A 26,895-nucleotide genomic window follows, 5' to 3' on the forward strand; every position below is an offset into this window, starting at 1 on the left:
CTGCCCATATCAGCCATCCAAAGTGCTGGGATTACAGGCATGAGCCATGACACCCAGCCCAAGAATCTGTGTTGTGGGGAAATCACAAGCACCAGAAGCTTTTTCTCTTCTTTCACAAAAGTTCAAGCCCATTAAGATGATGCTGTGCTTCCAGAGAAATAGAAAAGAAAAAGTTATCGAGAGTAAGAAGGGAGAGAGGAGAGATTCTTGGGAATTGGGAAGGGATGGAGGGCGGGGGTGCAGCACATTCCTCTCTGCCCTATCTGTGGGCAGAGTTGCAAAGGAACTGATATCTGGCTTTCCAAGAAGTGGTTCGGGGTAGTGGCTATAAGTAGAGGTGAGCGCAGGTTGTGGAGAAGGTAAAAAGGGGAATCTCCATGCAGATCACCTGGCCCTGGCCTGGTGGGGGCCTTGGCTGCTATTCCCAAGCCCACTCCCATTCAGTGGAGAGCCCTCCACTTGCTGAAATCTTACTCTCCCTTCCCTGGCTATCTCTGCTAATGTCTGTTCCATGCACTCCAGTCTATGCAATGCATTCTCTTCATTCTTAGAAGTCCTCCCACATTTATATATCACCCCCAAAGAGAAGCATTTTGTGACGGATTGTCCTAAAGTCTTCTCTCATTTGTTCACTCAACAAATACTTATTGAACTCCTGCTGTAAATGCCAGGCTCTGTTCTAGGCACTGGGGAGAATACAGTCCACATATAGACAAGGACCTTGTTCTCACAGTGTTCATATTCTTGGGTGTGGAGGGGCATGGAATTATAGTTCCTGTTTCATAGTGTGTGCCAGGCTCTTGTCCCCAGTCTAACCGTAGATCACAGGAGGGGAAGAGTCACAGAATACTTATGCCGATGCAGCTCTCAAAACACCCCTCAAGGAAAAATGCTACTTCACAAACTCCCCATAATATACCAGAATATCTGGGCACAGTATGTAAAAGATGGTCCACAGATGTCAGGCAGGATCCTATAAAGCCCCAGTTGCAGGCCCAGTGAGATCTCAGATTTTTCCGTCTTAAAATTTATATTTTATTATTATCATTGCTAAAGATATATGTATGCAAATATTGACTTTTGGTGTATTTCCTTTGACCTTAGAAGAGTTGAAGTGTGAATCTCTGTATGACTTTGTACAAAGGCTGTTGGCGACTTCGGAGGTGCTCATGTAGCAGTGGACTCTCCATGCATAAGGAGTGTCTTCCCTGCTACAGCTTGAGAGTTCCCAGTTGGTTAAAGAAACAAACATACCCAGGAGTCAGGGGTTGGCAGGTCCATTATGGCTAAATATATTCCCAGGCTTAAGTGAGATGTTGCTTCGAACATCTGTCTTCCTTGCCAACAAAAGGATAATATGGAAGTAAAGCAACATAATAGTGGGTGGTCTTTTTCCAAATTATTGGCATTTTCAAAAAATTTTCCCCACAGTCTTGAAAGCCAAATATGTCCCTGGAGAGAGGAGTCTTGGATCTACATGGACTAGTAAAGCTAGAACAATGGATTGATGGTTTCTGAGAAGAGCTATGATCTTACATATGGTATTAGAATCACTTGGTTCAGACCATTACTTATGAACGATTCTTCCTGGTGATGGTCATCATTTTGTGAGGCAAAGATCTCAACCAGGGAATTAGAAATTGTCTTATTTTTCTTACAATGATGTGTCAACAGTAAAGAGAAAAGTCTGAAAGAAGCACGGTAGTGGGGAAGAGATATTTACAGTCATTAACATAGTAAAGAAGTAATTATGGATCTCAGATAGGCTAGAGGGACACCAGATGTTACTAAGATTGAGAGAAAGCTTGACTGGGCATGTATGCAAAATAGAATCTATCCTTGCCAATGCCACCCGTGGCAAGCGAGGCTTCAAAGAGGAAAATTAGGGCTTGCACAGCTTCACTTGCAAGTTGGAATGCAGTATTTTGTTTAAAAAAAAGGGAGAGCAGGAACTATAGAATAAAAATACTCTTTTTCTTTGTGCCTGCATTTTATGTTACAGAAAGCTTCCTACTAGTGATATAAAGCTAGGATTAATTTTCCATCCAAAAAGAATCAATTGTCTGAGGCTGTGTGCACAAAAATGAGTTGTTGTTTTTTTCCTCCTCCTGGGAAGCTCACCCAGCATAAACTGCATCCTCCAGTCAGTGACATGGTAGATGAAAGGACTCTGCTATGCTGGAAGAATGACAAGGATAATTATTCTATGTCAATTTCATTCTGTCTTTTTAAAATAAGTGATATTTTCTGGCCACATTTGGGGTTTGTGAGCTTCCTTTGGTTATGTGTAGAGTACGCCACATTAGAGAATTCACGAACTCCCCATTTTTCTAGAGTGTTATCCCATCAGGTGTTTTAAATTTTCCTCTATGAAGTGATCTTTGATCAGAAGGGGTTCACTTTCCAGAGTTTTGTTTTCTCAAGTTACCCGTACACTTGAGATTTGGGGGGAACAAAAATGGAATTACAGTGTTCTGGGTGGCCCTTACGATAGGACTGAAGCAGTAGATAAATGCAGTAGAAATACCAGACATCCTGGAATGTGCCATTTTTTTTTTTCTGGCATAAAATACTGCTAGTTTTTCTCTGGAGATCTTATTGCTCTCCTGCTTTTGCCGGGTGGCAGGATAATTTCATCGTTTTTGTAGATTTCCCACAGATGCTGCCCTTACTTCAGCCAAAAGCAATCATTGACGTTTACTATGCTAATAACTGAGAACTAATTTTTGAAAATTGAATTAGGCGAGGCATGTTGGCTCATGCCTGTAATCCCAGTGCTTTGGGAGGCTGAGGCAGGAGCATTGCTTGAGGCCAGGAGTTTGAGACCAGCCTGGGCAACATGGCGAGACTCCCAGCCCCCACATCCATCTTTACAAAAAATTTTATAAATAGCCAGGCATGGTGGCGTAAGGATCACTTGAGTCCAATAGGTCAAGGCTGCAGTGAGCTATGATTACACCACTGCACTCCAGCCTGGATGACGGAATGAGACCCTGTCTCAAAAAAAGAAAAAAATTGAACTAGATAATAATAAAAATAAAACAGAAGAACAGATGACATTAACTGAAAACAATGTGAGTCAGAGAGTACAGAAATAAATTAAATGTTGTGAATAGTATTTGGAGACCTGAAATACAAACACACTTCATTTGCTCAGGGAAGAAGAAGAGTAAGGAGAGAAAATGTTACATTGCTAGAATTATTTGTTACTATGAAAGTTTTGATTTCAATCATCTTGAGGTTGTCAACATCCCACAAATGAGGTGGATTCCAGGAAAATCTGGTTAGATGCAGACTTTGCTGTCTCCAAAAAAGTTAGAAACCATTAATCTCTATATGCTGCCCAGTGCATGTTCAGAGCAGCACAGGATTTTGGTAATACAAGAACCAGCTGGGCAAAGAAGCAAATACTTATGTGTTACAGAGTGTTCTAGGGACCTGTTTGTTTATTTGAGGTTTGCCTTTACCTGACACTGCCTTCTAACAAGTCTTCCTGTATTGTGCTTTTGTGTGCCACATTCGATTTCTGCCTGCTAATTAATACTGAGTCTCACCATAGTCCATACTAAATTAAAAATATATATATTTTTAAAATGTGTCCTTTAAATCTAAGAAATAATGTGATTTTTTTTTCTTAGTTTCCAATCTTGCCTTTAAATATCTGGTTAAAGGTAAATTATATACATTTATTTAAAACTTCAAATGATCCTTCTCCCATTTATGCAGTCCTAATGAAGTCTTGCTTTTATATAGACATCCCGAAACAAGCACAGGGCAAGCTATGTGAACTTGGTTCTACTGTTCATTATATACTGCAGAAAGGGCTAAAAAGCATGTCATTCGTAGATGAGTGAATGAATGAATGATGAACCACGCCTAAGCCAGCTGGCTAGGCCTTAACTTACAGAAACTACAGGACAAGAAGTTTCACTATCCTTGTCTTCTACACTGCCTGGTACCGTTTCTTGACTTTAAGCCCTTTCACTCTGTCTGCATGATCATGTTGCCAGACTGGACTGCAAGTGGGCCTGCCAGGGGATGTTGTGCCTGGCAAACTGGCCGCCCATTTCCTTTGTTTCACGGTAAACATTCAGCAACGTGCTAGGGTTGTTTTGTATCAGTTCCTCGCACCTGGTGAGCAGGTAGTGTTCAGATCAGCTGGAAGTAGGTTGAAAAGTGTGTCAGGAGTTGGGGGTCAGCAGGGTCTTGCAGAACCTTCTATAAGAAAGGCAAGGGAAACCTCTCATGTCTGGTAGAATCCTCACTCAGTGCTGGTGATTACCCTGTGGGAATCTGGGAATCTGTGCCCTTATTTGGGAGCAGGCTACCTTGTCTCCTGCAATGTGTAATGACACATTTTTGTATGTTTTGCCATTAGAAATACTTTACAAGATTATGTCCTTTACAGGGACACGGATGGAGCTGGAGACCATTATCTTTAGCAAATGAATGCAGAAACAGAAAACCAAATACCACCAAGTACCACAAGTGGGAGCTAAACGATGAGAACCCACGGACACACAGAGGGGAACACCACACACTGGGGCCTATTGGAGGATGGAGGGTGGGAGGGGGATCAGGAAAAATAACTAATGAGTGCTAGGTTTGGTACCTGGGTGATGAAATAATCTGTACAGCAAGCCCCCATGACACACATTTACCTGTGTAACAAACCTACACGTGTACTCCTGAACTTAAAAGTTAAAAAAAATACTTTACATGCTCACTGGATCTGTTGAAATTACTCTGTTAATGAATCTTTCATCCTGTTGTGACAGCTATATGTCTGCTGTCTAAGACAGCATAGGTTTGAATCGCATAGACTCGAGGGCTTCTATAGTCTTCATTTCTCATATACACATTCAGGATATCTAAGAATGAGGAGATGATGGTTTCAGAATTCTCTGGCATAATCAGAAAGACCATGCAAATTAAACAGTGACTTTCTCTCCTAACACCAAAGGAAAAATCCCAGAGCATTATAGTCTAATCTTAGTTTGTATATTAAACTGTGCTTCCATATTTTGTGGTTTGGCTCTAAGTTCTAAAGTATAATTGAATTGACTTATAATGTATATTCTATGTTAATAACTATACAAACTATACAAATAACTTGACAAACACAGAGCATAATGTATCACGGTATGATGCCTGAAAATCACTGCGTGGTTAGGACAATATTAATGAACAGGAATGAATGATTCCAGGCCTGGGAGAACTTGCTGCATTTTTTTCTAGAAGTAAAGAACAATGTAGTGACCCCATAAGCCATTGAGCACTTGGTAAATAATGTGTTATCTTTCAGTATAATCTATGTCTGTCTGAATTCCGGCCCACCACAACTTAAAGATTTATTTAAAATAAACACGTTTATTTCACCATTCCCCTGTATTCCAAGTAAAGCTGTGATAGACTGACTGACTCATGCCAATGGAACATGAGCAGAATTATTATCAGACACATAGAACAAGATAAGCCCTGCTAATTGGCACATAGAAAGTGCTTGATGAAATGAGTCTGTTGCAACATAACCATGCTGTTGGCTTCATCTTGAGCTTCAACTATAAAAATGGAACAAATTGAACTTTTTTTCTTTTTCTTTTTTTTTTTTTGAGATGGGGGTCTCACTCTGTCACCCAAGCTGGAGTGCAGTGGCGTGATCTCAGTTCACTACAACCTGCACCTACTGGGCTCAAGCCATCCTCCCACCTAAGCCTCCTGAGTAGCTGGGACCGCAGGCATGCGTCACCACAGCTGGCTAACTTTTGTATTTTTAGTAGAGATGGGGTTGCACCATGTTGGCCAGGCTGGTCTCGAACTCCTGAGCTCAAGTAATCTGTCTGCCTTGGCCTCCCGAAGAGCTGGGATTAAAGGCATGAGCCACTGCACCTGGCCAAATTGAACTTTTAAGACTTTTTTTTTTTAAAGTTAAGTTGCCTGGGAGAACTTCACTACACACTTGGATACTTTGATGATTGTTCCCAGTTCCCTTTTCAGCAAACTGGATTCTGGTTTGGTGTAGACCTATGACTTTTAAGCTTAGGGGTTCTCTGAAAAGACTTGAGGGTCACTTGGCTTGGGAATAGGGATGAGTAAAGTTTTAGGGGAAAAAAATCCCTGCCTGGTTTCAACCAAAGTAGCTTTGATCGATTTCATATATCGGAATTCCACATGAGGTTTTTCCCGGGGGTAGGGGGCTTTGATCTTTATCATAGATTGGAATTCCATGTAAACTTTTCCCAGGGGCAAGGGGCAGTTTGCTGCTTAAACGTGTACTCAAAAACAGCTTGTAGAGTGCTAACAAATCAACAACAACAACAAAAACCTATTTGGTTAAAGTAAGTCATCATAAAATGAATTCTCAAAATGGGAGTTACACTTCTATTTAGAAATTATTTTATTTTAGATTTGCGGGTAGATGTGCAGGTTTGTTACATGGACATATTGTATGATGTTGTGGTTTGGGCTTCTATTGATCAACGATTTCCCCCTTACTTCCCTCCGCCCCCAGTAGTCCCCAGTGTCTATTGTTGTCATCTTTATGTCCATTTGTCCCAATGTTTAGCCCCCACTCATAAGTAATAACATATGGTATTTGTTTTTCTGTTTGTGTTAATTAACCTAGTATAATGGCCTGCAGCTGCATCTCCATTGCTATAAAGGACATTAATTCATTCTTTTTTTAATGGCTACACAGTATTCCATATTCCATGCTGTATATGTAGCATATTTTCTTTATCTAATCCACCAATCCAGCACTGATTCCATATCTTTGCTATTGTGAATAGTGCTGTGATAAATGTGTGAGTGCATGTGCCCTTTTAGTAGAATGATTTATCTTCCTTTGGGTATACACCCAGTAATGAAATTTCTGGGTCGATTGGTAGTTCTGCTTTTAGTTCTTTGAGAAATCTCCAAACTGCTTTCCACACTGGCTGAACTTATTTACATTCCCACCAGCAGTGTATAAGCATTCCCTTTTCTCTGCAGCCTTGCCAGCGTCTGTTGTTTTTTGGCTTTTTAATCATAGCCATTTGGACTGGTATGAGAGGGTATCTTATTGTGGTTTTGATTTGCCTCTCTCTGATAGTGGTGATGTTCAGCATTTTAAAAATGTTTTTTGGCTGCTTGTATGTGTTTTGAGAAGTGTCTATGTCCTTTGCCCACTTTTAAATGGGGTTTTGTTTTTTTCTTGTTGTTTTGTTTAAGTCACTTATAAATCCTGGATATTAGTTCTTTGTTGGATGCATAGTTTGTAAATATTTTTTTTTTCCAAAATGGAAGTTAATACTTCTTAAGACTCCCAAACATGAGCCAAAGTTGTCATGTTTAAAATTCAGGGGAACAAAGCTGGGTAGGCCTGAGTGAGGAAGGTGACAGTAATATTTGGGAAAGTAGTTCACAGGCGAGTGTGACATCATAAAAATATATATCTGAACCAAAGACAAAAACCACATGATTATCTCAATAGATGCAGAAAAGGCCTTTGACAAAATTCAATAGCCCTTCATGCTAAAAACTCTCAATAAATTTGGTATTGATGGAACGTATCTCAAAATGATAAGAGCTATTTATGACAAACCCACAGCCAATATCATACTGAATGGGCAAAACCTGGAAGCATTCCCTTTGAAAACTGGCACAAGACAGGTATGCCCTCTCTCACCACTCCTATTCAACATAGTATTGGAAGTGCTGGCCAGGGCAAACAGTCAGAAGAAAGAAATAAAGGGTATTCAATTAGGAAAAGAGGAAGTCAAATTGTCCCCGTTTGCAGATGACATGATTGTATATTTAGAAAACCCCATCGTTTCAGCCCAAAATCTCCTTAAGCTGATAAGCAACTTCAGCAAAGTCTCAGGATACAAAATCAATGTGCAAAAATCACAAGCATTCTTATACACCAATAACAGACAGAGAGCCAAATCATGAGGGAACTCCCATTCACAATTGCTTCAAATAGAATAAAATACCTAGGAATCCAACTTATAAGGGATGTGAAGGAACTCTTCAAGGAGAACTACAAACCACTGTTCTGTGAAATAAAAGAGGACACAAAGAAATGGAAGAACATTCCATGCTCATGGATAGGAAGAATCAATATCGTGAAAATGGTCATACTACCCAAGGTAATTTATAGATACAATGCCATCCCCATTAAGCTACCAATGACTCTCTTCACAGAATTGGAAAAAACTGCTTTAAAGTTCATATGGAACCAAAAAAGAGCCTGCATTGCCAAGACAATGCTAAGCCAAAAGAACAAAGCTGGAGGCATCACGCTTTGTTGATGCTACAAGGTTACAGTAACCAAAACAGCATGGTACTGGTACCAAAACAGAGATATAGACCAATGGAACAGAACAGAGCCCTCAGAAATAGTACCACACGTCTACAACCATCTGATCTTTGACAAACCTGACAAAAACAAAAAATGGGGAAAGGATTCCCTATTTAATAAATGGTGCTGGGAAAACTGACTAGCCATAAGTAGAAAGCTGAAACTGGATCCCTTCCTTACTCCTTATATAAAAATTAATTCAAGATGAGTTAGAGACTTAAATGTTAGACCTAAAACCATAAAAACCCTAGAATAAAACCTAGGCAATACCATTCAGGACATAGGCATGACAAGGACTTCATGTCTAAAACACTAAAAGCAATGGCAACAAAAACCAAAATTGACAAATGGGATCTAATTAAAGTAAAGAGCTCTGCACAGCAAAAGAAACTACCATCAGAGTGAACAGGCAAAGTACAGAATGGGAGAAAATTTTTGCAATATATTTATCTGACAAAGGGCTAATATCCAGAACCTACAAAGAACTCAAACAAATTTATAAGAAAAAAACGAAACAACCCCATCAAAAATGGGCAAAGGATATGAACAGACACCTCTCAAAAGAAGACATTCATACAGCCAACAGACACATGAAAAAATGCTCATCATCACTCGCCATCAGAGAAATGCAAATCAAAACCACAATGAAGTGTCATCTCACACCAGTTAGAATAGCAATCATTAAAAAGTCAGGAAACAACAGGTGCTGGAGAGGATGTGGAGAAACAGGAACACTTTTACACTGCTGGTGGGACTGTAAACTAGTTCAACCATTGTGGAAGACAGTGTGGTGATTCCTCAAGGATCTAGAACTAGAAATACCATTTGACCCAGCCATCCCATTACTAGGTATATACCCAAAGGATTATAAATCATGCTGCTGTAAAGACATATGCACATGTATGTTTATTGCGGCACTATTCACAATAGCAAAGACTTAGAACCAACACAAATGTCTATCAATGACACACTGGATTAAGAAAATGTGGCACATATACACTATGGAATACTATGCAGCCATAAAAAAGGATGAGTTCATGTCCTTTAGGGACATGGATGCAGCTGGAAACCATCATTCTGAGCAAACTATTGCAAGAACAGAAAACCAAACACTGCATGTTCTCACTCATAGGTGGGAATTGAACAATGAGAACACTTGGACACAGGAAGGGGAACATCACACACCAGGGCCTGTCGTGGGGTGAGGGGCTAGGGGAGGGATAGCATTAGGAGATGTACCTAATGTAAATGACAAGTTAATGGGTGCAGCACACCAACATGGCACATGTATACATATGTAATGAACCTGCACGTTGTGCACATGTGCCTTAGAACTTATTTTATATATACATATATGTTAAAAATACTTTATCTATCTGGTATATATAAAGATATATATATATATATCTGGTCCCTGCCCCTGGTTCCGCACACAGAACTCTTTTATTTATTTTGAGACAGGGTCTCACTCTGTTGCCTAGGCTGGAGTGCAGTGGTGCAATCATAGTTCACTGCAAGCTCAAACGCCTGGGTTCAAGTGAACCTCCCTCCTTAGCCCTCCCAGTAGCTAGGACTACAGGTGCGCCACCATGCCCCACTATTTACATTATTTATTATTATTATTATTTGTAGCAATGAGGTCTCCCCATGTTGCTCAGGCTAGTCTTGAACTCCTGGGCTAAAGCTAGCCTTCTGCCTTGGCTTCCCAAAATGCTGGAATTATAGGCATGAGCCATTACGCTGGGTCCATAGAACTTGTAAATCTCTTGTAATTTCCTGGGCAGTAAGGGCTCTAGGTGCATCTTTTGTTCTGTATTTGGTCTCTGAGCTCAGTTCCTGACACAGAACTCCTAATCCCTTGGAATTTCCTGGGTGATGAGAGTATCTTCTGTTCTAACAAGGCAATTCTTGGTGGGCTCCTGGATGGGGACTGGTCATCAGAAAGGCCAGACCATGATTAAAAGCTTGAAACTTTCAGCCCCACCCCCTAACTTCTGGGAAGGAGAGAGGGGTTGGATATTGAGTTAATAACAGATCATGCCTATGTGATGAAGCCCCCATAAAAATCTCCGAGTTACAGGGTTCAGAGAGCTTCTGGCTTACTGAACTGGGGAAAATGGCTTACAACCTCTGCACCCCTTCCACATACCTTACCTTATGTACCTTTTCTTCTGGCTGTGTGTCTGCATTATTTGTAATACCCTTTATAATAAACCAGTAAAGGTAAGTGTTTTCCTGAGTTCTGTGAGCCATTCTAGCAAGTGATTGAGCATGACGATGGGGTAGTGGGAAGCACTGATTTGCGGCCAAGTCAGGCAGAAGTCGTGGGTAACCCAAGGGCCCACCTCTTGTGACTGGTGTCTAAAGTGAGAGGCAGTCTTGTGAGACTAAGCCTTTAACCTGTGGGATCTAAACTAACTCCACATAGTTAGTGTCATAATTAAATTGAATTACAGGACACCCACCTAGAGTATGAGAATTGGTTGGTGTAGGAAAAACCCCACACAGCTGGTGTCAGAAGTGAAGCATTGAGAATGATGTGAGTGTAGAAGGGAAAACAGTTTAGTTTTCCGTATTATACAAGGAGAAACTTTCGCCCATCAGGCATTGGAAGTCTCCATGGAAGTCTTTGTTAAATCCCAGATCACATCTATACTGAGAACTGGCAATGAAGATCTTGCTTTAATGTCATCTTTAAAGAGGTCACTGCTTCTGGATGGTGTTTCACTTGAAATCATCTAAAGCATGATGTGGAACCAGATGTAGGTTTATACCAGAAACTAATTTATTTGACCTTTAGATTACAACTCAAGGATGAAGCTTTTGGGGAGAGTTTGGTCTTAATGAAAGAAAATATCAATCTGTATGCTTTGTTCTCACATTAAAAGGAGTAAGTTTAGGATTGAAAAAAGACACTTTAAAAATGGATTTCTACAAGGAATTGTTTTTAATTGGGTATAAAGTTTGTTATGCAAGATGAATACATTCTAGAGATCTGCTGTACAACATAGTAACTATTTAACAATAGAGTATGTGCACCTTAAAATATGTTAAGAAGTCAGGCATGGTGGTGCACATCTGTAGTCCTAGCTACTTGGGAGGCTGAAGTGGGAGGATGATTTGGGACCAGGAGTTTGAGGCTGCAGTGAGCTGTGATCATGTCACCGCACTCCAGTCTGGGTAACAGAGTGAGACTATGTATCTAAAAAAGTTAAATAACAACAACAACAACAAATGGCTAAAAGATACATCTCATATTAAATGTTCTTACCAAAATAAACAAAAGAAAACCCATGAAAGGACGCAGAAAATTTTGGGGAGTGGTAGCTATCTATGCTTAGTACCTTTGTAGTGGTAGTGATATCATAGGTGTATGGCATATGTACAAACTCATCAGGATATATATATTAGATGTGTGTGAATTTTGTATATCAATTATAACTCTGTAAAGCTAAAAAAAATAGATTATTATCTATTAATAGAGTATCCCAGAGCAAACTGCTAGGCCATACATTTTTAAAGGTCAACACTAAAGCAACATCTTTGTTCATTGGATGATGAAAAGGTACATTCCTCTATGATCTGTTCCCACAAAGGATAATGTTTTACAGTAAATTTATTTATTTTTATTTTTTGAGATGGAGTCTCACTCTGTCGCCCAGGCTGGAGTGCAGTGGTATGATCTTGGCTCACTGCAAGTTCTGCCGCCTGGGTTCATGCCATTCACCTGCCTCAGCCTCCCGAGTAGCTGGGAGTACAGGCACCCGCCACCACACCCGGCTAATTTTTTGTATTTTTAGTAGAGACGGGGTTTCACTGTGTTAGCCAAGATGGTCTCGATCTCCTGACCTCGTGATCTGCCCGCCTTGGCCTCCCAAAGTGCTGGGATTACAGGTGTGAGCCACCACGCCCGGCCAGTCAATTTCATTATTGGAACTCGTCCTAGGAAATATTTGGAGACAAAAAAAGAAACATGTCCAAGAATGTTTCAACTTTATTTATAATATAGAAAACTAGACAACTACTTAAATATCCAGCAAAAAGAATTCAGTTAAATAAATTATGGTAGCTTTATTTGCTGGAAAGTTATGCAGGCATTAAAAATACTTTTGAAGAAAAATAATGTGAGAAAATTCTAATATAAATGTTAATGAATATATATTAAATATTCACATAAGGTTAATTTCTTGCAAATGTTAAGTAAATGCACATTGAATTTAATCTCTGTATGTTTAAAAATTTATAGATATATGCGTAAAAGAAGAAATTCATCTAAATATTAGTAGCATTTATCTCTGTGTATTGAAATTAATAATAATTTAAATATTGCTTCCCCTCTGGACTTTCCTTTATTACATACATGTTTAATTAAGAGAATGTATTATTTTTAGAATCAGAACAAAAGCTAAGTATGTAACAAAGGACTTGTCCAGGCAGTTGACATGGTTTTTTCTGTGAGAAAATATATAGATGAAAGGGACTTGGAGTCACTAAGTGGGAGAGGGATAATTTGCCTGAGAATTCCCAGAGCATCTGGAGGAGGAAGAAGCCCAGATCCTAGTCCCTTTTTCCAGATACTCAAAGTAATTGAATGAGATGAGTGGTCCACGTAGCTGTCATCAGGACCCAGTGACAGGAGAGAGCGATAAACCACTAATGCAAAATCGTCACAAAGATAGAAAGTGGCAGGAGAAAATGCTTGTCAAGGAGGATTGATGTGTTGAGTTTTGGTGGGGTTAAGGCAGGAATTGTTCCTGCCCCACAGAGTTTCCAGCTCCGATCTGATGCTTTAGACCATAAAAACCATCTCAGGGACACATGGAAGTATCACTGAAGCAGTCTCTCTGAGAAGGAGAGATGCTTTTTATGACAGAAACATGTACACTCAAACCATTTAATTGAAGCCCAAAACAGAGATGCTCACTTACTTTGTACTCCCAGGCTGGCAGAATGGAACCTAACAGTTGTCGGTCACTCTTTACCCATATGGGGATAAAATTAGCTAAGAACACACAAATAAGATGATACATTGAGGTAAAGTGCTATAAAATGAGATGAAATGATGTATAGGTCAAGAATGATTAAAATTAGAAAAACACCTCAGTAATTATAAAAATAAAACCACCAGGTTAAAAATATTGAGATTATGTAAATAACAATAAAATTATTAGCTTAAAGAAAATCCAAGATAAATGTTGCCAATATGTTGGTGTATCTTGAGATCCTCCATAAATGGAATAACACTATAAAGAGTTGTTTGTAACTTGTTTAACTTTAAAATTTATCAGATGTATATTTGTATGCCAACAAATATCTACATCATGGCTTTCAATAGCTTTGTAGGTTTCCATTTTATAGTGTAGTGACAATTTTTAATATTTTGTTGGTGCTACTCTAACTTGGGAGTTGGGATTATGATGGTGAACAAGATTCTGTCTTTAAGTGGAAACCTTCCTCCACAGATTTTTTTTTTCTCTTCTCGTAAAAATACAACAACATGGGCTGTAGTTATATTCAGTGTTAAGACTATGAGAATTCTCATGAATTAAAAGATAACTTCATGAGGGTCAGCAGGATGCAGGCTGAGGAATAATCTGATTTATTAGACTTGTCTTCCTATGCTAGATAAAACAGTTGAGCCAATGTTATTTGGGTCTGCTCCTCTCTTCCTAGGTCTTACAGTGAAATATACACCAAAGAGAGATACTGCCCCTTTCCCTTCTGATGCAATAGCCTTGAACCAAAATACTGGTAAAGAAAAAGCTATCTATTCTAGTGGACAGAAATCTGGAGAAATATCATAAATGTTCTGAGCCCTGGACCTACTGAGACTTTTGCAGGCAGCATTACCTCTATCCTACCTGGCAGACAAAACACTGCCTACCCTTTTTTGCTGGATAATTCTAAGTTAGGAAGCCTGTGGACTTACTAAATGACCTATATGATCTGGGAGGAGTAAAACACAACCATTCTGACGGGAGACATACCCGGACCCATAAGAGTCTTTCACTAGGACCAGGGTAAGATGGTTTGGGGGGAACTGTCAAATATTGATGGCTTTTTGTTCTTACATCAAATAAGTAGAATTTTTAAAAAATGTCTGGTGGTGAGAAGAACTTAAAAAAGTTGAAGTATTCGGGATGTCTAAAGTAAATTCAGGCTGGGTTCATCATAATTTAGTTAGCCAGTTCTTTATAGCTAGACATTTAGTTTCTTTCTAGCTCTTTTCTGTTTTTGGCATGCAAGCATCATTGTATGTGTATTTGATTACATTCTTAGGATCATTGCCTTAAAATGTAGTTTATTTGATTTGTTTGATTATACTCTTATGATCATTGCCTTAAAATATAGTTACTAAGAGTTTGCAAAACTTCCAAACTTTTGATACATATTGTTAAGTTGCCCTCTAAAAATATAATAAAAGTTTCCATTTCCACTAAAACTATATGCAAATACTTGTTTTCTTAATATTGTCACCAATACTATGTATTACCACTTATTAAAATATTTTTAAAAACTTGTCTAATCTGAAATGTGAAAAATGGTACCTTATTAAGACTCCTTGTGAGAACAATGATCATAATCATTATCATCATTTTTTGTGGGAGTATCTTATTTTCCTCTCAAAATAGTTCAACCAAGTAGGTCCTATTAATTCATATATTCATTGGCTATTTCTGCTTTCTAAAAATTAATTTATGTGTATGTCTTTTGCCTGTTTTTCTATTAGGATTTTTTTTTTTTTTTTTTTTTTAGTGTAGAAGTACTCCTTAAAGATTAAGGAAATCAGGTTTCTCCTGATCATCTTTTTTTGGGATATGTCTTTAGTGGTATTTCTGTTGATCAAAAGTAATTGATAAATCAGAAAGTGTGGGGAAAGTCCTACAACTGAATACAAATAAAAACAAATGAACCTCAATGTGTATAAACATGTTAACATAACCACACAGAATAAAAAAATTAATACAAGGGACTTTTGAATATATTACTCTGATGTACACTCTCAGGGAGATACATTGCAAGGAAATATTAAACTTTACTTAGTAGGTTTCTTGTTAGTATAAGTATTGATAATAGTAATTTTGAAGTTAGTTGCTCAATTTTACAATGTTAGAATTGAGATAGATAGGTTGATTGATATTGTTGGGAAAAAGACTCTTACTGGGGCATAAAGGTGGTACAAACATGAAATGGTCCAAGGAAAGGAAGAACCCTCTGGTGTTTGATTGGCATTGGAACGTATGAACTTATAATTTTATATATATTGGATTTGTTTCTCTTAGCAATGTCTGGATTTGTAAACATGTTCCAACAAGAAACAGGGTGCACAAGCTTTGTAGATCCCAAGGAGCATTAACTCTCCCATGCCCTTCAGATGTGGCCATAGGGGCTGATGGACAAAGAATTACCTCCTAGAGCTAGGAACCATGGATACCAGGGAGTTTTCCATAGAAAGCTGAACCAGGTACTTGCTCCATAACCAGGACAGGGATCTTCACAATCTCTGACCAGAAGGATTTGCTTACCACTGTGGAAACAATGACTGTCATGTTTCCTCTCTTCTTTTTTTGGTTCCAAATCTATCACCATTTGTAGAAAAAAAGAACTTTCTCTTAGACTGTAGGTGATATGACCCCAGGAGCCACACTTGGAGAGAACTGCCCATCACCAAGAGATCCTGGAATTTCAACTTGATGATATAACTGGATGGGACTTTGGGTACTCCTTCTCCCGTGGGAAAAATGAAAGAATTTTGTTTGGCAGGTCAAGTGTAGTTGGATATTTGGGTAGCTAAAAGGGCAGTCTGTGGAAGAGACTTGTTGTTATTTCTTCCCAATATCCATTCCTTTATTCTCCTATTATGAGAGAGATTTTGAATTTTCAATAAATCCCAGTCTCCCTTGCATCTAGATGTGGCCATGAGACTAAGTTTTGGCCAAAGGGTTATAAATGATAGTGTTGTACACAACTTTAGGCTTGCGTCCTTAAAGTGAAAGAGGTGTGCCCTACTCTGCCTTTTTTTCTATCTTGTTTTAACTGTGGATGAGGTGGTGAGCTACCATGGACCATGAGAATCAGTGGAGCATACTAGAGATGGTGCAACAGTAAGAGAAGGAGCCTGGGTCCCTGAATGACCTCATGGAGTAAATATCCTAAACTAGTATTGCACTATTTACTCCCAGACTGGTGCAGAGAGAGAAACAATTTCTGACTAATTCAAAACACTGTTCTTTTGGACCCCTGTTACATGCAGCTTAACCTGTATTCCAGTTTATATAGGTAAGATACCTTAAAGCACTTTGGCATGCTATCATTCCCAAATACATGGGAATTAAATTTTTTGGTATAAATTTATACTGAGAAACAAAAGTATCTAAAACTAAAAGTATTATTTTAAAAGTTTAATTTATATTTGCCTTTGCTTTGTTGGTATAACAAATTTAAAAAAAATTAAAAGAGTTTAATTTATAGTAATGTCTTAATCAATTAGGAACTTATTTATAAACTGAAAAATGTTACATTTTAAAAAGTTTTTCATAGAAAACATTTATACATATTCTTTCAAACAGAAGTTTGAAAAAAATGTTTGTTTTTACTGCTTTTATAAATGGAAGCTTTATATTCTCAAGTATTTTAATTGACTGCTTGGAAGGTATCTTTTCCAAACAGTTTTTAAAGCATGGAGGCCTTCAAATGCCATTTAAAAGCCCAAATCATTTATATTAAATCTACAAATTTAGAGTTCTAAGTTTAGAGTTTTTTTAGAAAACTCAAAAGCTTATTTTTTTTCAAACAAACAGCATTAACATACATGTTAAGTATAAACTGTTAAATATGATATAGGATACATATAACTAATGAAGACATGAAAAGTTCCATGTCTTCATTAGTTATATGTATCCTATATCATTTTTCACTTTTCAATTTTGAAATTCACATTTTCACTTTTTAATTTTGAAATCTAAGTATCAACCTCTTCTGTTGTATCTTGAACAAACTGACATTGTTCCAATTGTATGTATAAAAGCAGCTGTTTGGCATTTGGTTGGATCAGCTTCACATGTTTGATTAAGAACTTTGGCAAATCTTTTAGATTCAGGTGAGAGCCCCTCCAACTTCTCAGCTAGATTTTTCTTGAGGGTTTTGTTGTTTTATCATACAGTTAAAATAAGAAATCTATTGAATTTTGATTAACCTTCTCCCTTGCATGTCAAATTCACTCCTAAAAATGAACAAACAAAATAATGATTGGTTCACCAATTTTTATTTTGGAGGATCCATAATCCTTACAGGCACAGCAAATATGCTGAAGTGTGGATGGGTACTTTCTTGAATCCTTGACCTCTCCATTCACAAAGGAATGAAAAGACACAGTCTGACAGATGATTCAAACTAGACTTGAGACTTGCTTGGCCACAGATGGAGTACAACTGGGGAGGGGGTCACCAATTCAAACACAGAAAGAAGATAATCAAAATGAGTCCTTGTGTCAAGGATTCCACTGTGTATAGAACAAGCCCCTAACTGAGTAATCATTTCTAGCCTCTAAGTCCACATAAGATGGTAAGCCAGGGCTGGCAGACAGGTACACAGCTCTGGAGAATTTGGAAATTTTGCATCAGTTATTGTGTAAATATGATCCTAATTCCTAGCCAACTTCACAAAACAGAAGAAGCTATATCTCATTTCATCTGGTAAGACACATTCAACATTTTGCATTTATATTTAATCTTAGCTAGCATATTGATCTTTGCTTATCTAAAACTGTGTCTAGCATATCTGGTTGCAAAAACAGGGTGGCATGATTCCACAACTGAGTTATACAAATGACAGGCAGCCTACTGGAAGCCTACATTAAGGTTTTAAAGGGCCTCTTACCTTGGTGATTGGCATCGAGAGATACAGCAGTGAGAATCCTGTCTTGTTATCATAATTTTAGATGCAATCACTTTGAGTTAGTACCAAAACATACTTGCTGATCCATTTAAACACAAATGTAAACAAAATCAGCACAATTTTATACCCTTCTTTTTCTGTTTTACATAGCCATATCTCTTTCCAAGTCACACATAGATTTACCACATTTTACAAAGTTAGCTAGATATTTGTGAGATCTAAAAATCAAAACAATTGAACTCATTGACATAGAGTAGAAAGATGGTTTCCAGAGGCTTGGAAGGGTAGTTGGAGGCTGGAGATGACTCATGGGTACAAAAATAAAATAGAATGAATAAGACCTACTATTTGATAGCACAACACGGTGACTACAGTCAATGATAAATTAATTGTACATTTTAAAATAAGAGTGTAATTGGATTATTTGTAACACAAAGGATAAATGCTTGAGGTGATAGACACCCATTCTCCATGATGTGATTATTTCACATTGCATGCTTGTATCAAAACATCTCATGTACCTCATAAATATATATACCTACTATGTACCCACAAAAATTAAAAATAAAATTTCTAAAAAGTTTGCTAGAGATTCCATTTATTAACCAATACCTTACTGATGAACATGTAAGTCATTCTAATTTCTTGTTATTAACAATGCTCCTGGTGAGCTCCCTTCTTTAATACTCATTTTTATATCAGGATTTGAGTGCTAGCTACAGAGACAGCCTCCATATACAGATGCAGATGTGGCACAGCACAACTCCAGGGGTTACCCTTCATCCCAGAGTGTCTGTAAATGGCAGGCTCTGGAGTCAGGTTGTGGACAACCTCCCCAGGCTGTATGTGATGGCCCTTGCTGCAGAATTCCAAATGTTCCTTGGAAGATTATCCCTGCCCCAGCTCCAGGGAAAAATCTCCACTCTCACCTTTCCAGCATTCTTCACTTGACTCTTCCAAGATTCCTAATGTCCAAGAAGGACACCACAATTAAATCAATTATTTGCCTCCCCTAAGACTAAGGTAGAATGCCTTATTAAGACCTTGTTTTGACATCATGTAAGAGCAATATCTGGGAGGTGGGTGCTGCCTAAGTGTTGGGGCAGTGTGATAAAGTTGAGTGCCAGCAATGTATTTTGGAGGTGAACCCAGGAAATACTGGCAAGAGAGTGGGGAGAGGAGATTGAGAAGTAAAGGAAGACAATAAAAATGTACTTTCAAGCATGTTGATACTGTGGGCAACTGGGGCTCAATCCCACCAAAGAAACTTGGTGGGACAGTGTAGGACAGGTTTCAGAGTCATTCCCTCTGAGAGGTGAGGAGCCTAGAGAAGTTATTCGTCAACTCCCCATGTCTTTGATTTATGGCTGCTTTCAGGGGCATTAACTCTTTGACACTTCTACCCTGCCCTTCTTTGTGCCTGGGCCTGTCCCCAAAGCCAGAAAAAAGCTCTGAGACAGAGAGGTAGTTTTTTGGGCAAGTACCAACAGCATCTGCTTCAATGGTCATCCATGCCTGGATTTGAAAAATGTGTTGGCTGGTAAATTGTCTGTTTTTGTTTAAGAAAATTTAAGATGGGTTTATATCACTTTCAACCAAATAAATTCTTACATATACAGCAGACATATATTCCCTACCTATATATAATATAAATAGTGATATATGATCACCATGTATCACTATAAAATTATTGTGGGAAATAACAAGATAAATAAGATGCAAGACCTGTGTTAAAAATAATGATTGATATGATTAATACTAGTTACTTCTCATTAATAGTTCTTGTTTGAATTTAGTGGCCACCTACTATATAACAGACCCTATACTAATAATTTATGTTTTACGGTTACATTTATTAAGCCCCTAATTTGAGCCAAGATTTCTAATTATATTGTTTTGTTTAATCTTCACAACCTATGAATTAGTTATTACTATCCTTTTTATTCTCTCTGTAAAGGAAACTAAAGCTTATAGAAATTAAAAACTTGCAAGGTTACGAGTTAAGTGGCAGAGCTGTGATTCAAACCATCACCACTACAGATGACAACGGGAGCAGGGAAAAATTAAAGTGGTTTGCTTAAGATCACATAACCAGAGATTTTAAATCATAGGGATGAAGTTATGGGGTATTGACTACTGGAGAAATATTAGCAGGCAAAATAATACACTTCCCACCCCCCACACTGATTCCCCTCCCCTCCCCTCTCCTTCCTTCCCCTCCCTTAACCCCTCCCCTCCCCTTCCCTTCCTTTGCTTTTCTTTTTTCCTTTTTTGAGATGGAGTCTCGCTGTAGCACCCAGGCTGGAGTGCAGTGGCATGATCTTGGCTCACTGCAACCTCCGCCTCCTGGGTTCAAGCGATTCTCCTGCCTCAGCCTCCCAAGTAGCTGGGATTACAGGTGCGTGCCACCATGCCTGGCTAATTTTTGTATTTTTAGTAGAGACAGTACCTTGGCCAGGCTGGACTTGAACTCCTGACCTCAGGTGATCTGCCCGCCTTGGCCTCCAAAAGTGCTGGGATTACAGGGGTAAGCCACTGCACCCAGCCAAAGATGTTTATGTCTAATCCCAGGAACCTGTGGATTTGCTGTGTCACTTGGGAAGGGACAAATAAGATCAGCTGACTTGAGATGGGGAGGTCACTCTGTATTAGCAGGGTGGATGCAGTGTATGCACAAGGGTCTTTATAAGTGAAAGGGGGAAGCAGGGGAGTCAGCTTTTTTGAAGATTTGAAGATGCTACCCTACCAACTTTGCCAACTCTGTAGATAGAGGAAGAGGCATGGGCCAAGGAATATAGATGGCTTCTATAAACTATGAAAGGCAGGGAAATATTTCCCAGAGGCTCCTGAAAGAACATACTTTCTGACACCTTGACTTTGGATCACTGAGACCATTTTGAATTTATGACTTCCAGAACTGTAATTATAAATTTGTATTGTTTCAAGACACTAAGGTTGTGATAATTTTTTACAGCACGAATAAGAAACTAATATATTGAAACTATTAAAAGAGGTCTGTCTGTAGAACTAGCCACTCTCAAGGTTCCAGAAAGAACTGTGATGTTGACATGATGAGATCACTTAGAAGGGTTCTACATCACCACTCAGATGCTGATAGGCTATTGCCTAAATGTACCATGGAGGAGAAGGAAGATACAGGAAAATTTCCAGTTAGAGGTGGGACTGCTTTAAGATGTCCTTCTATCTGGGTGAAAGCCTACCTCAATAAGCTCTGGTCTATTCTTGGGTGAGGACTTTTCTGGGGCTATTTTCACTCCTAATAATATAAAGAAATGCTTCTTGACAAATCACTGGATACATTTTATTTTTTCATATGCTTTTGGTGAATCAGACTTTTTAAAATCATTTTCCTTAGCCATAGAGTACAATAAAAATAAAAATGAATCTCATGTTCTATTAATACTTAACTTAGGTCCCTTTGCTTTTGGAAACTAATATTATTCTTTAGTTTAAGCATAGACTAGCAAATAATATAATTATTCTACAAATCTGGAAGAAAATTAAGATGCTCACTTTTATTGTTTTAAGAAGTTGAATTATCTATGTATAGGGAGATTAAATTTATTTTGTCTTTGAAGAAAACACACATAGAAATTTATGTATGTAATCCATCTATATATTGGTGTATTTTAAAGTATTTGCTTTAATTGGCATATTGACTTATATATATATATACCTATTTGAGGAAGAGTTTCGAATTGTGATTATTTTGGCATTTCCAAAGTGTAAGAATTATTTTTAGTCATAAGTTACACAACAATAAAATTTTCCCATAGTGCTGACGGCTTGTACTCTTGAGAGCTAATTCCGTTTCTGATGGAAGAGGTTGGCAGGCAGGTAGGTTTGATCCGACGGGACACCTATATAAAAATCAAGGATATCTCCATAGAATTTGTCTGGGAAGAAAAGACAATTTTTATTTTAAGGTCCAGGGTACAGGTGCAGGATATGCAGGTTTGTTACATAGGTAAATGTGTGCCATGGTGGTTTGCTGCACCTATCAACCCGTCACCTCGGTACTAAGCTTTTTTCCTGATGCTCGATGCTCTCCCCTCACCCCACCCTCCCCTGAGAGGCCCCATGTGTGTTGTTCCCCTCCTGTGTCCATGTGTTCTCATTGTTCAGCTGCCACTTATAAGTGAGAGAGAACATGTGGTGTTTGGTTTTCTGTTCCTGCGTTAGTTTGAGAATAATGGCTTCCAGCTTCATCCATGTCTTTGCAAAGGACATGCTCTCATTCCGTTTTATGGCTGCATAGTATTCCATGGTGTATATATACCACATTTTCTTTATCCAGTCTATCATTGATGGGCATTTGAGTTGATTCCATGTCTTTGCTATTGTGAATAGAGCTGCAGTGAACATATGCGTGCATGTATCTTTATAATAGAATTATTTCTATTCCTTTGGGTATATACCCCGTGATGGGATTGCTGGGTCAAATGGTATTCCCAGTTCTAAATCTTTGAGGCATTACCACAGTGTCTTCTACAATGGATGAACTAATTTACACCCACACCAACAGTGTAAAAGTGTTCCTATTTCTCCACAACCTTACCAAAATCTGTTGTTTCTTTACTTTTTAATAACTGCCATTCTGACTGACATGAGATGGTATCTCATGTGATGTTGAGCTTTTTGTGTATGTATGTTTGTTGGCCACATAAATGTCTTCTTTTGAGAAGTGTCTGTTCATGTCCTCTGCCCACTTTTTAATGGGGTTGTTTATTTCTTGTAAATTTGCTTAAGCTCCTTGTAGATTCTGGATACTAGACCTTTGTCAGATGGATTGCAAAAATTTTTTTCCCATTCTGTAGATTGTTCACTCTGAGGATAGTTTCTTTTGCTGTGTAGAAGCTCTTTAGTTTAATTAGATCCCATTTGTCAATTTTTGCTCTTGTTGCAATTGTTTTTGGTGATTTCATAATAAAATCATTGCCCATACCTATGTCCTGAATGGTATTACCTAGATTTTCTTCTAGGGTTTTTATATTTTGGGGTTTTATATTTAAGTCTTTAATCTATCTTGAGTAAATTTTTGTATAAGGTGTAAGGAAGGGGTTCAGTTTCAATTTTCTACATATGGCTAGCCAGTTCTCCCAGCACCATTTATTAAATAGGGTATCCTTTCCCCAGTGTTTTTGTAAGGTTTGTCAAAGATCACATGGTTGGAGATGTGCGGTTTTATTTCTGAGTTCTCTATTCTGTTACATTGGTCTATGTGCCTGTTTTTGTACCAGTACCATGTTGTTTTGGTTACTGTAGCCTTGAAAATCAAGACAGTTATTTGGCTTCTTTGTCTTAATATTCCAGCCAGGTCTCATCAAGATAATGGTTACCTTTTTACCAAGTAAAAAGTTTTTATTTGCTCATGCTGAGCAGCACAGAGAGGAATGGGAAGTGAGAACTGGAAAAAGAGACTTCAGGATAGATAATCTCTCCAAATTCATCTTGATTGGGCAAACTGATTAATAATACACATTTTATATCTACCGTAAACATTTCCCCAGGAATGAGCTGTCTTGGACTCACTTGCTTCTAAAAGGCCAGTATAAACAGTGGTACTTGACCACATTCCTCCTCTACTCATAAGTTAACTGTTAACAACATTCCCCAGAAACTGATTCTCCCCCCTGCATTTTCACATTCTAGGCTATTTCATGTCAGAATACAATTGAAGTTCAAATTTTATTTCGTCATGAATATTTTGGGATTTTTTTTTTGGTATGTATTTGTTGAATCACAAGACTGCTGTTTTCTTGAGGGGCAGAAGACTATTTTTGTTGTTTACTGTTTGGTTTGTTTTGGGGGTGGAGACATTTTAAATTAAAGCAATTTAGCTTCCTGTGCCTCTCATTCCATCGCTATTTCATTTTCTAATAGAATTACTTGTTTAAGCCTCTGAATGCATCCTGATGATGGCTTTTGTGAGCTATTACTTGATGGGGGCAAAAATATTTCAAATTTTGGAGACAGACATTCATGAAGTGCTGAAAAATTCCATTTGAGAAGCCAAAGCAGCTTTAATGGCAAACTATGCCGACATAACTACAGAAGAAGTTGAAATCTTTACAGGTAAGAGATGAAGGGGCTTTGTTTTGGAGTTTTAAATTTGCTGTCTGTGTTGAAAGAGTGCTATAGATAAAAGATTGTATAGATTGGCCTCCTATGTATTTTCCTAAATGTATATAAATAATAGCACCAGTTTTTCTTTCATCCAATGAGAATAAATAAAAGATAAGTCCCGATACTAGCAGGAGACAGAAAGACAACAGCAAGAGAATGCAAAGGAGTAAGAGAGTTATAGGTGAAGGGAAAATCACAGAGCAGGGCATATCTCTAAACAATTTTTTGAGGGCCAGGAGAGAAGTCTTATTTTTAGTTTAGTTTTTTTAAAAAATGTTTTAAATGATGCTAATCATTTAAATTTTTTAAAGTAACATGAAACTTTATGTACATGAGCCGTAACTCCTTCATCCTGGAAACCCAGACCCTGCTTGTATTTTTAAGATGGCATCTCAATAGTATATGCAGCTTCTCTCTTATTTTGAATTTTTGATCATTTGTCTCTTCCATAACAAATTCTGTGTACCTTTTCCCTTTAGTAGGTGGTCTCGGCAGTGGTATTTCTACCTAGTTTCCCAACATACTGGGGTAAGTGGCAAAGCCAGACTAGCCAGACTCCCCAGGACTCCTGACAGAACTGTAATGTCCACAAGTTTCTCTGGAATTCAGCTAGAACTTACCTAGAGAATTTTGTGATTCAAAAACAAAAAGTTACCATAGGTTTCTACTAAACTTCAGAGAATACTAGCATATTTTGTTGTCAACTGAGAACCATTAGGGTTTACAAAAACAGTCAGCATAATTTAAGGTAGTGGCTGTGGAAGAAACTCAGGAGGTTCCTGGAAAACACCAGTTTAGACTGTCAGAGACCTCCAGCACTGCCATGGAATTTTCCTTCTCCTGGCAACATAGGAGTTTAATAAGTAATAACTGCTATTTCCAAGTATGGCATGCTCAGATCTATTTTCCCTACTTAAAATAGGCTGCATGTTCTCGCTTATGGAGGTGAATGTGATGCCTACAAACTTCCCAACAAAATGATCCTATTTGTTTAGAAATCTTTCTCATTTGCTTGTAACATTTCGGTTAAAGAATTGGGAGAACCTTGGATTCCAGGGGCCCACATAAGGTCAGAGTTTTGGGACTGGGTATCTCCACGACCTGTGGTTTCTGCCCTGAGGAAAGGAACATGGATCTGACTCCTGTCTCCCTCGGTGCAGAGCCTGCTGGTGCTCACAGAGGCCTGGCTGAATGGTGGGCATGCATTTTGTCATCTCCTCCCCTGTCCCAGTGAGCCACTCCAGCTGTGAGCCAGGGCAGTTGAAGGAACCTAGCTTCAGGCAGTCAGGCAGCTGTCAAAGGTCTTGTTTAATAGAGAATTAAGGGAGGTGAAACCGTTTGACCACTCTCTTTGATGTTCTGCGATTTTTATCTCATAATAGAATTAAAATACCAGCTATCCTGAGGAATGGAGATAGCCCTTATTTTGCAGTCCCGAAAACAGTCAATAAGCCTATTTTTCTTTTATTCTTATAACAAATTATTTTCTCTTAACCAAATGGGAGTTAAGGCAAACTGTGAATTTAAATGATGAGTTTAGACATGACTTCAAATGCCATGAGCTTCTCATTTGTTGAGATGGCTTTGACATTGCCAGGCTGTCTCAAATATGACCACAGGCAGCCAAGGGAACTTTTGTGCAAACCTCATGAACAATTGTGAGACTTTGGTTATAGCGTTCATTTTTCTTTTTCTGTTTTGTGACGTTGCATTCTTTTTTCCTTTTTATATCATTGAAAATAAAAACTGAACTTAAAGGCCATGAGCACAGAAGGGATAGATTTCTTTACGTCATCATTATGTGTGTGTTAATATGTTTAGACAAAAGTAACCCCAAATTCACAATTTAGAGAAACAAGGCTTTGTTAAATTTTGTGCTGTGCCTAAGGCAGCAAATACCAATATGTGTAAATTAAAATTAGATGCAGTAATTGGGATTGGCTCATCCAACAGTAACAGAAAGGATTATTTAAGCTTGACTATGTACTAAATAGCAATTTTTTTCATTTTTCTTTTTCCCATAAATAGGTGTTATGAATGGTTATAGCTGAACACACAAAAAAAGCCTTTTTAAAATTCAGCAATGTATGATTATTAATTTTCCATATCATTGAATATACTTTCACACTACAGTTCTTAAAGATTGGAAAGCATTTTATCATTTCATTTTACTCAGTAAATTCCTTGTACTGTTAAGACACTTACATTAGTTCCAATTTTTCACTCACAAATAATGCTTCAGTGATATACTTCTATCCTTCTCACTTTTCTGGTCATTTCCTTAGGAGAAATTCCTGGGTGTAAAGTGGCTGAATCGTATGTTTAAGATCATATGATCTTAAATGCTGTGTATGCTGCTGGGGCTGTCATAACAAAATATTATCAACAACAATGCACCAAAAGTGCATGTTCCAGAGTAGTCATATTGAGCATTTGTCTCCTACTGTCCATCAGATTACAGGTCAATTGCTCCCAGAATTCCTACTAGACAGATACTCTGTATTTTCTAT

The 26,895-nt window shown here is 38.1% G+C and overlaps 2 long non-coding RNA genes across 4 annotated transcripts in view; one reads left to right on the top strand and one right to left on the bottom strand.

Moving 5' to 3' along the window:
• The window catches only part of LOC126959113 (uncharacterized), a 455,629-nt gene that overhangs the window by 35,962 nt on the left and 392,772 nt on the right, over positions 1–26,895 (bottom strand). The window lies entirely within an intron of this gene.
• Positions 21,186–26,895, top strand: part of LOC126959112 (uncharacterized) — a 28,550-nt gene continuing 22,840 nt past the window's right edge. For all 3 annotated transcript variants that reach the window (XR_007727481.1, XR_007727483.1, XR_007727482.1), the window contains exons 1-2: positions 21,186–21,415; positions 24,143–24,334. This is a non-coding gene — a long non-coding RNA (uncharacterized LOC126959112). The remainder of the gene's footprint in view (positions 21,416–24,142; positions 24,335–26,895) is intronic.

This window comes from Macaca thibetana, chromosome 7 (assembly GCF_024542745.1).
Source record: "Macaca thibetana thibetana isolate TM-01 chromosome 7, ASM2454274v1, whole genome shotgun sequence".
Classification (NCBI taxonomy): domain Eukaryota; kingdom Metazoa; phylum Chordata; class Mammalia; order Primates; family Cercopithecidae; genus Macaca; species Macaca thibetana.